The 13,560-nt window shown below is 38.1% G+C and overlaps 1 protein-coding gene and 1 long non-coding RNA gene across 2 annotated transcripts in view; both read right to left on the minus strand.

Annotated features, from left to right (window-relative positions):
* CTNNA3 (catenin alpha 3) overlaps window positions 1–13,560 on the minus strand; it is a 475,445-nt gene that overhangs the window by 382,928 nt on the left and 78,957 nt on the right. The gene's annotated exons all lie outside the window — the stretch shown is intronic.
* LOC147600051 (uncharacterized) lies at window positions 9,956–10,889 on the minus strand. The gene is made up of 2 exons (XR_015259040.1): window positions 10,454–10,889; window positions 9,956–10,117 (listed from the first exon to the last, which is right to left on the minus strand). It is a non-coding gene; the product is annotated as an uncharacterized LOC147600051 (long non-coding RNA).

Below are 13,560 nucleotides of genomic sequence, written 5' to 3' on the forward strand. Positions count from 1 at the left end.
ATCACCAGGAAACACAAGAAAACCACACTAAGAAAGTATACAGTTTAAGTTATCCTTTGACAGATCACTTGAGAACTATAAGCAGAGTGTTAACATTCTTCTATGAATTATCAAACCATCATAGTTGTACACAAGTTGATGAGCACTGTGCTAAAATTGAATGACTTGCATACTTTTAGACAAGTTTCCAAAAAAAGACCATAGACTTTTAAAGGTCTTAGCATTCAGTGTGCCGAATCTGGCTGCACTCAAAGTTGGTACTGTGTACATACTGACCCTTGCCCAAGTATACTACATTAACTTCGGCACAGAACGCAACAAGACAATGTGTTACTCAAGGGTGCAAAAGAATCATTCAGGAGAAAGTATGTACATACAGGATTGACATATCTGTAAAACATGGCACCAGAACAAAAGGAATGGGACAACACATACTACGACCATATTTTTTGTTACTCAGAGATTGTTTTAACTACAGATGGATCATCTTCCACTTGCACAGAGGCAGGAGACAAACAGAACTACAGAGAATACATTTTCAAACTCAGTTCTTACTACTACTCTCTTCATATCATAATATCTGAGCATCTGTAGTTCATCCAGCTACATTACTAAGCTTTATTTTTCTTTTTCTTCACAGCTTACCACTTTCCACCTATTCCAACTTTTTTTTTAGACTAGTGGGTTATTTCCACTGGTCTGGGATGCATTCTTCCATAGTAAGTCAGCAACTGAGCTCTAGCTATGTCATATGAGACCAGTTTTGATCAAAGATAATCCTGTCTCCAACCACTGCCAATCTAAGAGAGCTGTCCCAGCCACCCTGGGACATACTATTATGTCTTCCTCATACCTGGTTGTCCCTGAGAAGAATGAAAAACAAATGGATAGTCACAGATTCCCAGTTGTGGTTTGTTCCAGTAAAACATGGTCAATGGACAAAAAGACTCTGAATGGAAAACTTGAAAACTACCTTCACTACTTCAATAAGAAAAAAAAAAAAAAAAAAAAAAGAAAAACAAAAAAAAAAGAAAAACAAACCCCCAAAACTGTTCTTTATCACATACAATACACTTAAGGTTTGACAGCACAATACACCAGGAAGCCAGCTCTTGTTCACCGAGTACTCGTATCACCACAACCCATGGGATCCAGGCTGTGGGTATAAATCACACTGCCATATTTTGCACCAGCTGCAGTTAACATGAAGTTCACACAGGCAGCTTCAAATAACCTGTGCTGCAGTCCTCTACCTCACTCTTTGCAGAGACAGATGTAATTGAACTGAGTCTATATCCAGGAAAAAGAGATACACAAACCTCGACAATTTCGTATTACTATAGGGCTGGGGGACAAAAGCATTACTTTTTATCACAGCTTGAACTTAGGCTTCAGTGTGCAGCTTTCTGTTAAAAGTGACTGCCAAATTGCATGTATTTGGTGAATCAAAGACAACACAGCTCAAACTCTTCCAAGTGCGCTCATGCACTGTTTACCTGGGTAAGGCTCCTGTTTACGTACTTCATAAGCGCTGCATAGTCTTACTCAGTGGGAGGAAAATATCTCACAGACAAGGAAGTGAAAAAGATCTGGGGCTGATACCAACTGCCACATTGCTCTTCAGCTGTTCTTCCAAGGTAATACTGCTTTCACATAGGTTTTAAAGGCTTACACCTGTCAGGGCCCTGCAAGCACTACTAGGCCTCAAAGGCCCTGCCCAGCCTCAGCTCCGGGCTCCATAAACACCTCACCTTTGGGCCCTGGAGCTCCAATTCAGCTCACTCTGGGACGTTTGGTCCCTGTCTGAGCCATGTGGTAGGAGCGCCTGTCTCCAGCTCAGCCACAGCTGCCCCCCTGCCTGGCCATGTGCCCCCCAACCCAAACCTCAGTCCTTCCCTGTCACCATGGTGCTTCTGAGCAATCAGGGGGCTGTCTGTCAACTGGCTACCTCACCAGGCCTGACCCTCAGCCTGATCCATGGACTGATGTCCCAGCTTGTCCTCTGACTTGCCTCATCACCACTAACGTTCCCAATGATCAGGACTCTCGGTTGAACCCAGTTACCATCACCTGGCATGCCCGGCTCACCTTGACACAGGGCAGTGGTTCAGGGCCCTGGCTGGTGAGACCCCTGCCTCAGAGAGCAGCCAGCCCTTGCGGCATCCCCATGACACCTTTTTCTAAACAGATAAGCGTTTACCATGCATTAGCATTTACTGCTATAAAGTCTGTCATAAAACTGGCCCTGCCTACTCTACAAAACACTAAGTTTACAGAAGTTGAACAGCATGGCCTAATGGCCTCTTTCCTCCACATCAGGCTTTTAACTATACATTTGAACTGACTACCTACAGAAGTGGCTGTAACCGAACAAAAGACAGACACAGACACAAACACACATTGGGAAAAATGCCTGATTCAGGATAATAGCTTTGTTAGCACAAATGAAACATCCCTAGATCATAGAGCTGTACTATACTGACGACAAAAGGTCACCTTACCTGCACTTGCAGCGCTTTAAACACCACTGAGAAGGTATGCCAGTAAATTCAGAATGCTACTAAAACAAAGGAATTTTTTAAAGTACATCTTTGTGTATTTCTTATTGGCTGAATCAAAATCCTGCCCTTTCCTCTAGAAAGCAAATTATTAGATCTTCCAGTATCATAGCCATGGAAACTCACTGGAAACTCTTAAAAATATCTCATCTGCTCCTTCATAGGCAAAGCACATGTTCCCAAAGCCAGTTTGTTTGCCTTTTTTTTTAATTTTTAAATACATTGCTTTCCAGACATGACTCTAGTCCAAACAGGTAGATGAAATAAATTAACAGTTACACTCTAGAAAAATAAAAATTTTTTCTTTCTCATTTCACTTCCCTGATAAACATACAATGCTGAAACACTGACAATCTCCAGAGCAAGTGTTTGCCAGCACCACAGAAGTAAGCCATTTTAAAAGGTGCATCTTATAGATTGACTAGGTCTGGAGACAAAACTAGGAACCTGTCTTTACAAAGCAGCAACACAGTATGTGCTTGATTGTCAGGAATTCCAAGCTAACTTTCTACTAAAAAATGTCTTCACTGGCCTCTAGATTTATTTTTCCTGACTTCAGAAGTCATCAGCAGTTCTTAATGTCTCATGCTGAACTATACTACAGTGTGTATACAGAGTATATATACACCATATATATATGTTCACATACACAAAACATATATACTCTGTATACAGACTAGGCAGAGTTTGTGTCCATCAGCCTTATGCACAAATAGACAAAAGGTGAAGTTACAGTACAAGGGCATGACAATGTTATCATAGGACTAAGCCTGAAGTAATACTCTGTGCCTCTAAGACTCTGCACTATCTTTACAAAACCGTAACTTTCAGTCAGGTTCGAGCAAGTAGGAAACAGATTTACAGGACTGAGATTCCCACTAGAAGCGAAGCCTTGCAACTTTCTCTCTGTATTTATACCTGTTTACTATTAATCATCCTCAAATTGATATATAATACCACAGAAAAGCAAAGCTATCTTATACAAAGTATCATCAACTGCCCATGGCTGGTCAGTATCCCAGCTTAGTTCTTAACATGACTTGGAGATCTCTTTTCAGAAAACTAAAGAGCTTGCAGGTGTAACTATTTATTTCAGAAGTGTCCCGTATCAAGCACTGGCAGCTTGACCTATGTTGCTTAAAATTCCATCTTACACTTTCAGCTAAATAATGTGCTGGTTAACATCCACCCTTGAGAGAAAAGAGCTCAGAGATTGACACATATTTCCGGTAGTTAAGATAATTTATAATTGAACGTGAAGCTTAATATTAAAGCAACCTATCACAGTTTTCAATAGAGAAGGAATTTGTGCATGTGTGTCTAAGTAAAGTAATACAAGGCAAACAACGCAGAAGACTGAGCTTGCAGAAGAACTAGGAAGTTCAGAAGAAATCCCAAAGCAGAACCTAACTTCTTTCATAGGAGTGAAGACACTTGAACACAGGCATTTGTGAGAATTGACAGGTTAAAACTATTCTGTAAACCTTCATACAGAAAAAATCAAAGTAAAACACATTGAGCAAGACTCAATACAAGATATTTCATACTGTAGTTATTTCAAAGGTATGGAAAATATAAAGTACCAACATTCATATATAGTACAATGCAGAGAATACAGTTGTTAAAGCTTTCAGGAAATATTTTGTCCCGGAATTTTTTCAATGGAAAATGACTCATTGAAAAATGTGGCAGAATGACATTTATCCGCAACTACTTATTTCTGCAATTTTGTTAGATTCTCATAATACCATATATGATTATTTTTCACTTGCTGCTTCTTTGAGATTTTAAAATTAGCACAGATTTTGGGATATTTATTAGATTGAAAACTTGTTTCATTCTCTCCCTTAGAGGTATTAGGCTACTTAGAAACAAATTAAGTAAAACTATTAATAGTGGAAGACTATGTTATGCATGGTCCACTAGCATTTTCACTGATACAGAGTTTAACAGATATCAAACAGATAGATCTTTCACATTCAGCCTGTTCTGTTTTAGCCTTCTTTTTATACATATAATCATGTCTAAATGTATTCCGTCTGCCACAAGAGTTTAGGATCTCTTTCTCCGACAGATCAGCTCACGCTCCCCAAGGTACAAGTTTCTCCTCATCTTGAACAGAGCACAGTTCAATTTTCCTAGATTTAATATCTCAATATGAAAGATGTGAAATCATCAACAATAAACAGGTACAAGACTCATATCAGGCAGCCTGTTTCGACTGCTGTTTTCTCACAGATTATATATTGAACAAATATTCATTGCCCTTGCCCCTATTCTTCTGTCAAACTCAGTTACAGTTTAACTATTTTTAAACATGCATTATAATACTTCCCAAATATTTAAAATAAGCCAGTTTCCTTTTTTTCTAATTAAAAAAAATTCAAAACTAAACCAAGATGAATGAAGTATATCATTACATAGCCTCACACAGTCTCTTAAGATGCACAACAATTCATACACTGCAGGGAATATTAAGTTTCTGTAACATGAAAACACGTACAATTGACATGCGTAGAGTGGCACTCAAGCAAATGGAACTGAAGTGCTAATCCATCAAAACAAGCTTATTAGCATTATCAATTTCAGAAAAGTTAACAGTAGGTTTTGGTTTTGCTGTTTAGCTTAAACAGCAAAATGAGCTGCTTTCAAGTATTTATCATGGATGACACCGTTTCCTTTTTTTTTTCCTTGTCTATCAATTTAAGTTTTTTTAATGTTGTTTTCTGCATACCTTGCAAACATTTACAGGACAGCAACTCAGAGCAAGAAAAAAAAGCCATAAGCCCTTGAGCTCTGTACTGAATGCTAATGCATTTGTATACGATAGATTTAATACAGAACTGAGAATAAATTACTTCCAGCAGCTGCACTCTGGACCCATAAATCGCCGTAAGTCCTATAAAATCCATACAGAGAAAGAACAGCTGTATAATTTACAGCATCAGTATCTGTCAAGAAATGCTGCAAATACAGAACTTGATTTCTTCATTTTAACATGCCTATAAAAATTAGAAATTACCTTTACATAGATTCTATTTAGATTAGAACTTTTATTCATATTCCTTGACAATACCTCAATGCAAAACACAATTTAATTCTTATCAGTGTTAAATGAAATTCAAAAAGCATAAACACACAAAAAAATTATAAAACCAATGTAAGAAATGTGCAAAAAGCTAATGATTAGCATGTTATATGCTTCGAGAAAAACAGAAAAGTATAGTACTGATAGAATTATTTATACTATACAACAGATGCTATACAAATCCACAACAAACAAATGTCAGGGGCAAAGGTTGAAACAGTTGGATTCTTCTCAAGACACATCCCTACCAACAGTGCTGACAGCCACCACATCACACTCTTATTCTTCCTTATGCTTGAGAAAATTTTGCATCATCTTCACAGCAATAGTGTGACCAGCCCAAAAGCATGACTCAAAATAGTACAAAAATATGCAGTAAAACACAGTAGCTATAAAAATGGGATACTCCGTAACTGACTTCTAAAGACTGCAGAATTTCATGGATTTTATGGAAGAAACGCAAAGCTTTGGGTCACAAAGTACACGTGTCCATTCAACAGTTATACGTGATTGCTTATATGTGAGGACCAAACAATTGATTTTTAAGGGATGAACAAGATCTGAATTTTTCACTGACAAGGAAGTGTGACTTACTAGCCTGTGGTTTTCATTCAGAAAATGAGAAAGACTTCTGAAATACTACTTTTTTTTTAGACAACAGACATTTTTAACAGTTGTATTTATTTAAAACATTCTGTACTAACATCTTTATAATCACAAGTAATTTCAAAATCCATGTGAAAAAAAATTATTTTGTTGAAGGGATTACAAATAGTTCATTTGAGAATGTGACCAGTACAGTACCGCATTGCCTGGTATGTCTATTGCCTTAAGAGACCACTGTCTGCTCTCAGTAGTTTAAACCCTCATTTTAATTTATATGCCAGCTCCCAACTTTCAAAGTAGAAATGATCCAATAGGAGACAATGTCTCCTGGTCTTACAGTAAGTGACAGCTAACCCCACAGTGCATTTCTTGTACAGTAATCAGGTTGGTAAATGCAATTTTCTTGAAATATATAAGAAATAAGATGTTCAAGTCCCATGAAAAAATCCAGCTGAGGTAAGGTGATCTGAAATAAGACATTTCATTATGATTTTTGTTGCAGAAAATCAGAGAAGTTCCAATACACCATTTCCATTTTTCTACACTGAATGCTCTATAGAAGCTCAGTCATATGAAAGCCCTCCAGACTGGTCAGAATTCAGCTTTATCCCTGTATCAGACACATAATACTACAAAACAAAACAGTAAGCCTATTTGTAAGTATTATCTCATATGGCACTAGCTCCTATGATTCAATGGGTTCAACACAATTCTTAACCTTAATACAAGGGGTACCACTTGTCAAGGCTCTAAGACAGCTGTGTTCAGTAGAATCATCATTCAAAACATAATGACTCTCATTAAGAGAGTCAAGAAAAAGCAGTAGAAAGCAGTCACAGTTTAAAGTTCATTAGGGAAAATTTGATGAGGACCCTATGAACACCGTGAAACACTGAAATTTTTACCTTCACCAAATTATCCTTTAATATATTAGCTAGAGGTGCACTGTATCTCCTAAAGAATAAAATATTAATCCACATCAGAAACAAACAAATCTTCTTCACTTTGTTATCATCACGTCCCCACCTCAGGACAGATTAAAAGAATCTATAATGGTCTTTCCCTGAAAGCAGATGCTCAAGAACTTCCAGCTTCTCACAGCAGTAGCAGCAGTTTTGCCAAATTTCCTCCACCCATTCATATGCTGACTTCCCTATTCTTTTGACTCATCTAAGAGACAGAAACTTATATTTACCTTTCCTTATAGTCATAATTTTCCTTATTAATTAAATTTTTCATTATAAGTGGAAAATTTCTGTTAAATGGGTAAAAATTGTTCTCAGAATTAGTTGGGTTTGGTTTTCACATGGCCAGCAGGCCTCAGTCCTTGGCGTCTTGTGAGGCCTAAGATGTCAGGGCATATGATTTGACAGGGAAACACAGCAGTCCCTCCCGATACAGGGGGAGAGATGGATTCCAACATCCCAAGTGTCACAGAACAAGGAGAGAAACCTCAGTTTCTCTGTCCCCTGGTTTCCTCTGCAACACTTTTTTTTTTTTCTCTCCACCTGTGTGTCAAGGAAGGAAATAACATATGGTAGATGGGAAAAGAGGCTCAGCAACCACCATCGGAAGTACCATAGATATAACCTTGTATTTTAGATTTCATTTCATAAGGCCTCATTGGTAGAATGAGGCCAGGTAAGTCAGTCTAAGCAGCACTGTACTTCATGCAACCAAATAGTTTTTGCTTGATAAATTATCTCGACATATGCGGCATTTAAAAAACTTATTTTGTCCACATTTCATGGAGAAACTTAGTTTCATGTGCTCAGCAAGTGTTGAATACTTAAGCATTAGGACTTTGTGGCACTGTATACTTCTCTCTGGCAGTCACTCCTGTGACATAAATAGCATCTTACTAATGAGCCTATCATTTTCCATTGTTAGTTACAATTCGACTAAACGCAGATTTGATCCAAAATCCCCTCAAGCCAAGGGAAAACTGCTACAAAAGTATTTGCAAAAAAAATGTGAATAAAACACCATAGCATAAACTACAACAGAGTCGTCTTTTATATTTCTGGATCCGTTTTTAAAAAGTTGACTTAGGCATTTCTTTAGTTGACTAGCTAAGTATTGCCCAATTAATTTAAATTTAATTACTTTAATCTCATTACAGTATCAGTCTTTTGTCTGCAGCACACTCACTAATTCTAAGATATACAAGTATCCAGAGTGCCGTTCATTTATAATTCTGGATGAGTAGTGTAATTTCCTGGGTTCTGAGACTAGAATACAGTAAATTATATTCTCTCTGTATCCACCCTAAGCCACACTACAATCAGCATAATATCTTATAATTTCAGGACTGTGAATTATGTTTGTATAAAAATTGCAGTAGAGTTCTTTTGTCTTGGAAAGTTTATTTAACATGAAAATAACCTTTCTGAAATGTTTCCTTTCTTCAAGATTATTCTTGTCATGCATTAATGCAGCATTAAAACTTTTTTTCATAAGACAATATCTCACTGCTAAAATAAGTCACACTGAAAGACTTTAACCAATTTACTTTTTAGATTATTATTAGAACATCATTTCTGAAAAGTGAACAGAATTTTTAAAAAGTTATATCCTTCAGAGACTTGATCTTCAAAGCTAAGAAGCATAACTGCCTTCTGAAAGGGAACAAATCTTTTGTATTTTATTACAACAGTCAATTTTTTACACAATATCGGAGAAGTTATTCTCACTCAGGAAAAAAGCTTCACCATTTCTAATATAAACTTCTTTCAGCACGAATGTGAGATGCAGTTGTGTATTTGTGTATTTCAAAAGTGAGTTTCACAGGTTGCCCCTCCCAATAGATTTTAAATTCGTGAACCATACGCTGATTCTGCAATATTAGCTCTTTAGGAGAAGAGGTAAAGGATGTCCATTCCTCCGCTGGAACAATTTGTCACAGGATTGTGCAGTAGCAGCTGGGATCAGAGCCTCAGCATACAGGCACTGCATAAACCTAACATGAGGGACACTTTGCTCCCAACAGAAGAAAACAGAAGCAGGTCATGCTATAAATAGATAAGAGAAACTGCTTGGAAAGGAGAAAATAAACGTCATTTTTGCCACATGTTCTGCTTTTTGTTCTCTTAAGTACAATCAAGCCCGGGGGAGAAAGGAATGGAATAGGAGATGGCAGGCAGCATTTGTAATTATATGGGACTGCAGCAATCTTAGGAAAGCTTGTTAAATGTATGTGACATCCTCAGCACGTCAATAATAGTAAAAAAGAAATCTCACTCCTTTTAAAGATTACAGAAATTGAAAGAATAACACCCAGCACAGGAATCCTCTAATGGAGAGGAAAAGAATAGCGGTCCCAAGCAGGAACAAAAGCCACCTGTGAACTACTGCAAGCCCACAGACTGGTTTGAGACTCTAAACTGGCAGCTGTACTGTGTGCTCACTGCACAGCTTGTGATATGGAGCGAAGAAGGTTCTGCACATGGAGTCCCACAGCACCTTGGCAATCATATTCTTCCAAAGCTAAATAATCCCTTACTTAAAGCATTTTTCATCCTAATCAAATATGAGTAAAAACTTCTCCTATTCTCAGCCTAAGAAGCCATCTATTTCCCAGTCTTGGGTTTATTTTGTGTTAGGTTTTTTCTTGGCAAAGTGGGTTTTTCTTGTTTGGTTGGGTGTGGGGGTTTTTTTTGTTTTTTTTTTTTTTTTGGTTTTTTTTTTGGAGATTGTGTTTTGGTTTCTTTTTTTTTTTTTAGGAACCATGCACTGAAACCAAAGAAATGTATTTAGAAATGGCCCAAGTCTCCAACATAATTTCAATGTTTTTCATCCCACATTTTCTCCAAAGAATCATGACCAAACTAGAGACTGTATTAGGAACTGTTGCATGGAAAACATTCTTCTGTTAAAGTGCTACTCATACACTAACAACAACAACGAAAAACTCACCCAAAAAAAAAAAAAAAAAAAAGGTATTTAACAAATGCATACACCTGCATTCTGTATACTTACTCAACTTACAACACCCACAGAGCAGCTGTAGAATGTCTGTTATTAACTGTTTTTCCTGCTTTTTAGACACTTTTCTTCTAACTTAAGACAAAAATAATTTGTCCTTGTTAAGCAGTCACAGAATGGCAACTTCTAGATTTAAAATCAGTTTCATCAATCATTCAGCACAGAAAAACGTCCCAAATGCAAAAGATCTAAAATTCTTTTGAGCACTGTATTAAACACCTAGCCCTGAAAACTCAGTTTGCGAAAGTCAGTGAAATATGTTCAAGTCTGCTGCTAATTCAGCCTGTTCATGCCATAGAAGAACAGGAAGCTGCCAAAAATCCAACCACATAATAACAGTTCCCACTGGAAAACAATTTTGATAATTACAGTCTCCTCAGACATCCAAAAAAAAAACCCAAACAATTAAACATCTCTGAAAGAACATTATTTTTTCTATAATAATAAAATTATCTCTCTTGCATTCAATAGCTGCTATATTTCTGATAGCTCTGGTCCAGTGCCATACAGGTTGTCAAATAACTTGGTACATTTGGCAACTCTCCTTACCAGGTCCTACCTTAGGACTTGGGCCTTGTCACCTGCAATGCGGTCTGTGTGTTGTTTAGAGAGAATCCTTCAAGAGAGAATGAGAGATGCGTAGCTGGCTGTCAGTAAGTACACAAACCACGTACTGAGAATTCCAGTTATGATAATTATGACAGCTTACAGTAATTAGACAGTAACTAGCAAACCCAAAAGTATACATTTTATCTGACTTAGCTAAATTTGCAGTTTCAGTAAATTGCAAAAGCAGTGGTATATACACACCAGAAAAAAAAAATTTATCAGTGTGAGAAAACTACACAGACGACTAGCAACATATTATAAAGACAGCAAAAGTTAATTATCTTTGCAATTAAAGTATCTAGGCATCTCCTTCCCCTTGGCTGCTGCACGGCCAGTACTGCTGCAGGAGTACGGCGCATTGCAGACTGCCCGAATAAAAGGATACCCCCACTCAAGTGAAAATTCTGTGTCAAATTGGTTGTGCAAGAGAGGTTAGGATGTGTGGCTTGCTGCCAATTTGGAGGAAATGCAACACTCCTTACTCCTGTCTGGAAATAATGTACCTGAAGAGTACTGCAGTGTGGAAAACCCTGTTAACATTACTACTCAGCACTTAAGTGAAACCTATAGGGACTAATTAGTAGCTTTTGGAAAGCTTTGCAAAGGTGCAGCTCAAAGCAGCCTTTCATTCTGTCTAAAAGCGCTCCTTCCTGTTGTTTCTCCTCTGATGAAAAATCACATATGGAATGGAAACTCCCTGAGCTCCAGCTCGCTCTGAGTGGGACACAGATGAGGTTAACAGAGAAAGCTGGAGAACTAGCGAGAGCTGTGACCTCCAACAACTGAACACATTTCTTATGTGATTAGAAGAGACATCTAGAGTGAAGGAACCACACACAATCTTTCTGCACATCTCAAAACCCGGCTAGAAACAATGACTACCTAAGTCCATGTTTTCCTAAGCTTTCAATTCCCAGAACAGGTCTATTTTGTCCTGTTATTAAAAAAAAAAAAAAAAAAAAAAGGCTCCCTATCAATACACAGGCCAATATACTGACCTATTGGTCCCTGTCAAGCTCAGGCTCGGTTCCCACACAGAGGGCACCAATCCAGAAGAAATTGAAGAGGATGACTAAGCTTTTAATCATTGAGCTGGAAACAGTACCAGCCACAGCATGACCTTCAAATGAGGAATAATTTATTTTCAAAGAATTGACCCAAACTGTATTGTTAGGTTAAGTAATAATTTATTCTGCAGTTTCTCTCCGGGGAGAGGTACTGAATTTTCCAACATACTATCTATCTATCCATTAACACTGGAAAAAACTGTTCCAAAGTCATTAAAACTCATTCTTTTTCTGCAGGGAACATTTTTTTAAGAAATAACTTAACAAAGGGACCTGATTCATGAGAGACTTAATGCTCTACTGAAGTCATTCTCTTACTCAGGTTCTGATTCAACAAAGGACTACGTAAATCTAACTGAAAACACAAGTGATGTCACCAACCTCCACAGGACATACTTTCTGCTTAATTTAAAATGATTATTATGTGGGCATTGGTAGGCTAATAAACAGACAAAGATTATTTCCAGCAAGACAGAGAATAGCTGTTACATATTATGTCTAATCATCAGGAAAAAAAAAATGAGATTTGAATCTCTGGTCTCCAAATGAAGGCTCCATATACTGCACATAGCGTTTACGTGGCAAGGTTTTGGTAGCGGGGAGGCTGCAGGGATGGCTTCTGTGAGAAGCTGCTGGAAGTTTCCCCTATCTCCAATATAGCCAATGCCAGCCAGCTCCAAGATGGACCTGCTGCTGGCCAAGACCAAGCCCACCAGCAATGGTGGTAGCACTTCTGTGATAAATTCATTTAAGAAGGGAAGAAAAAAAAAAAAAAAAAACAAACCCAAAAACCTGTGGGGCAATAGCAGCCAGAGAAAGGAGTGAGAATATGTGAGAGAAACAACTCTGCAGACATCGAGGTCAATGAAAAAGGAGGAGCACAGATTTCCCTGTAGCCTATTGTGCAGACCATGGTGAAGCAGGCTGTCCCCCTGCAGCCCATAGAGGACTCTACGCTGGAGCATTTGGATGTTCCTGAAGAAGGCTGTGACCCCATGAGAAGCCCATGCTGGAGCAGGCTCCTGGCAGGTGCTGTGACCATGTGGAAAGAGAGGAGCCGACACTGGAGCAGGGCTACTAAGGTCAAATAAAGGAGTTACTACATCCAGGAGATACCAACACTCGGTTACACAAAGACATATAACTTTTCCATACTGCTGTTACTGTACAATGAATGGGATTACATGGAAAACCAGAAGTTGTTTGGTGAGCAGCAGAGCTAGAGCATAGATACCAGACCTGCACCACTCACTACCCAATCTTAAAAAAAAGCACCCAAGTCCTGTTTGTTTCCACTATAAACTGTGGTGTTCTTCCACAATTGCTAACAAGGAGATGGAGTTCTCAATTAAATAATTCTCAAGTCAAGGCACGTCACATTTAGCCAAAAAAAGGGCCGAGTGTACTGCATCTTGGAGCCATTTTATCTCCACTAACCCATCCCTCTAGAAATGCTTCAGGGCTACTGCACTTCAGCACAAGTTTTACACGTCGCATATCCTTATGTTTTTCACTTCCAAATAAATTACAGCACAGTTCTTAATCTATTCCTTCACCACTCAACTTTCTTCAGCAGAAAAAGGCAAGTCACAGATCTAGTCTATGCATGCCCAAAGATTACAAGCTTTCCTTCTCATACTAATGACCA

The sequence above is a fragment of the Chlamydotis macqueenii genome, chromosome 7, assembly GCF_036417535.1.
Source record: "Chlamydotis macqueenii isolate bChlMac1 chromosome 7, bChlMac1.mat, whole genome shotgun sequence".
NCBI classification, from domain to species: Eukaryota; Metazoa; Chordata; class Aves; order Otidiformes; family Otididae; genus Chlamydotis; species Chlamydotis macqueenii.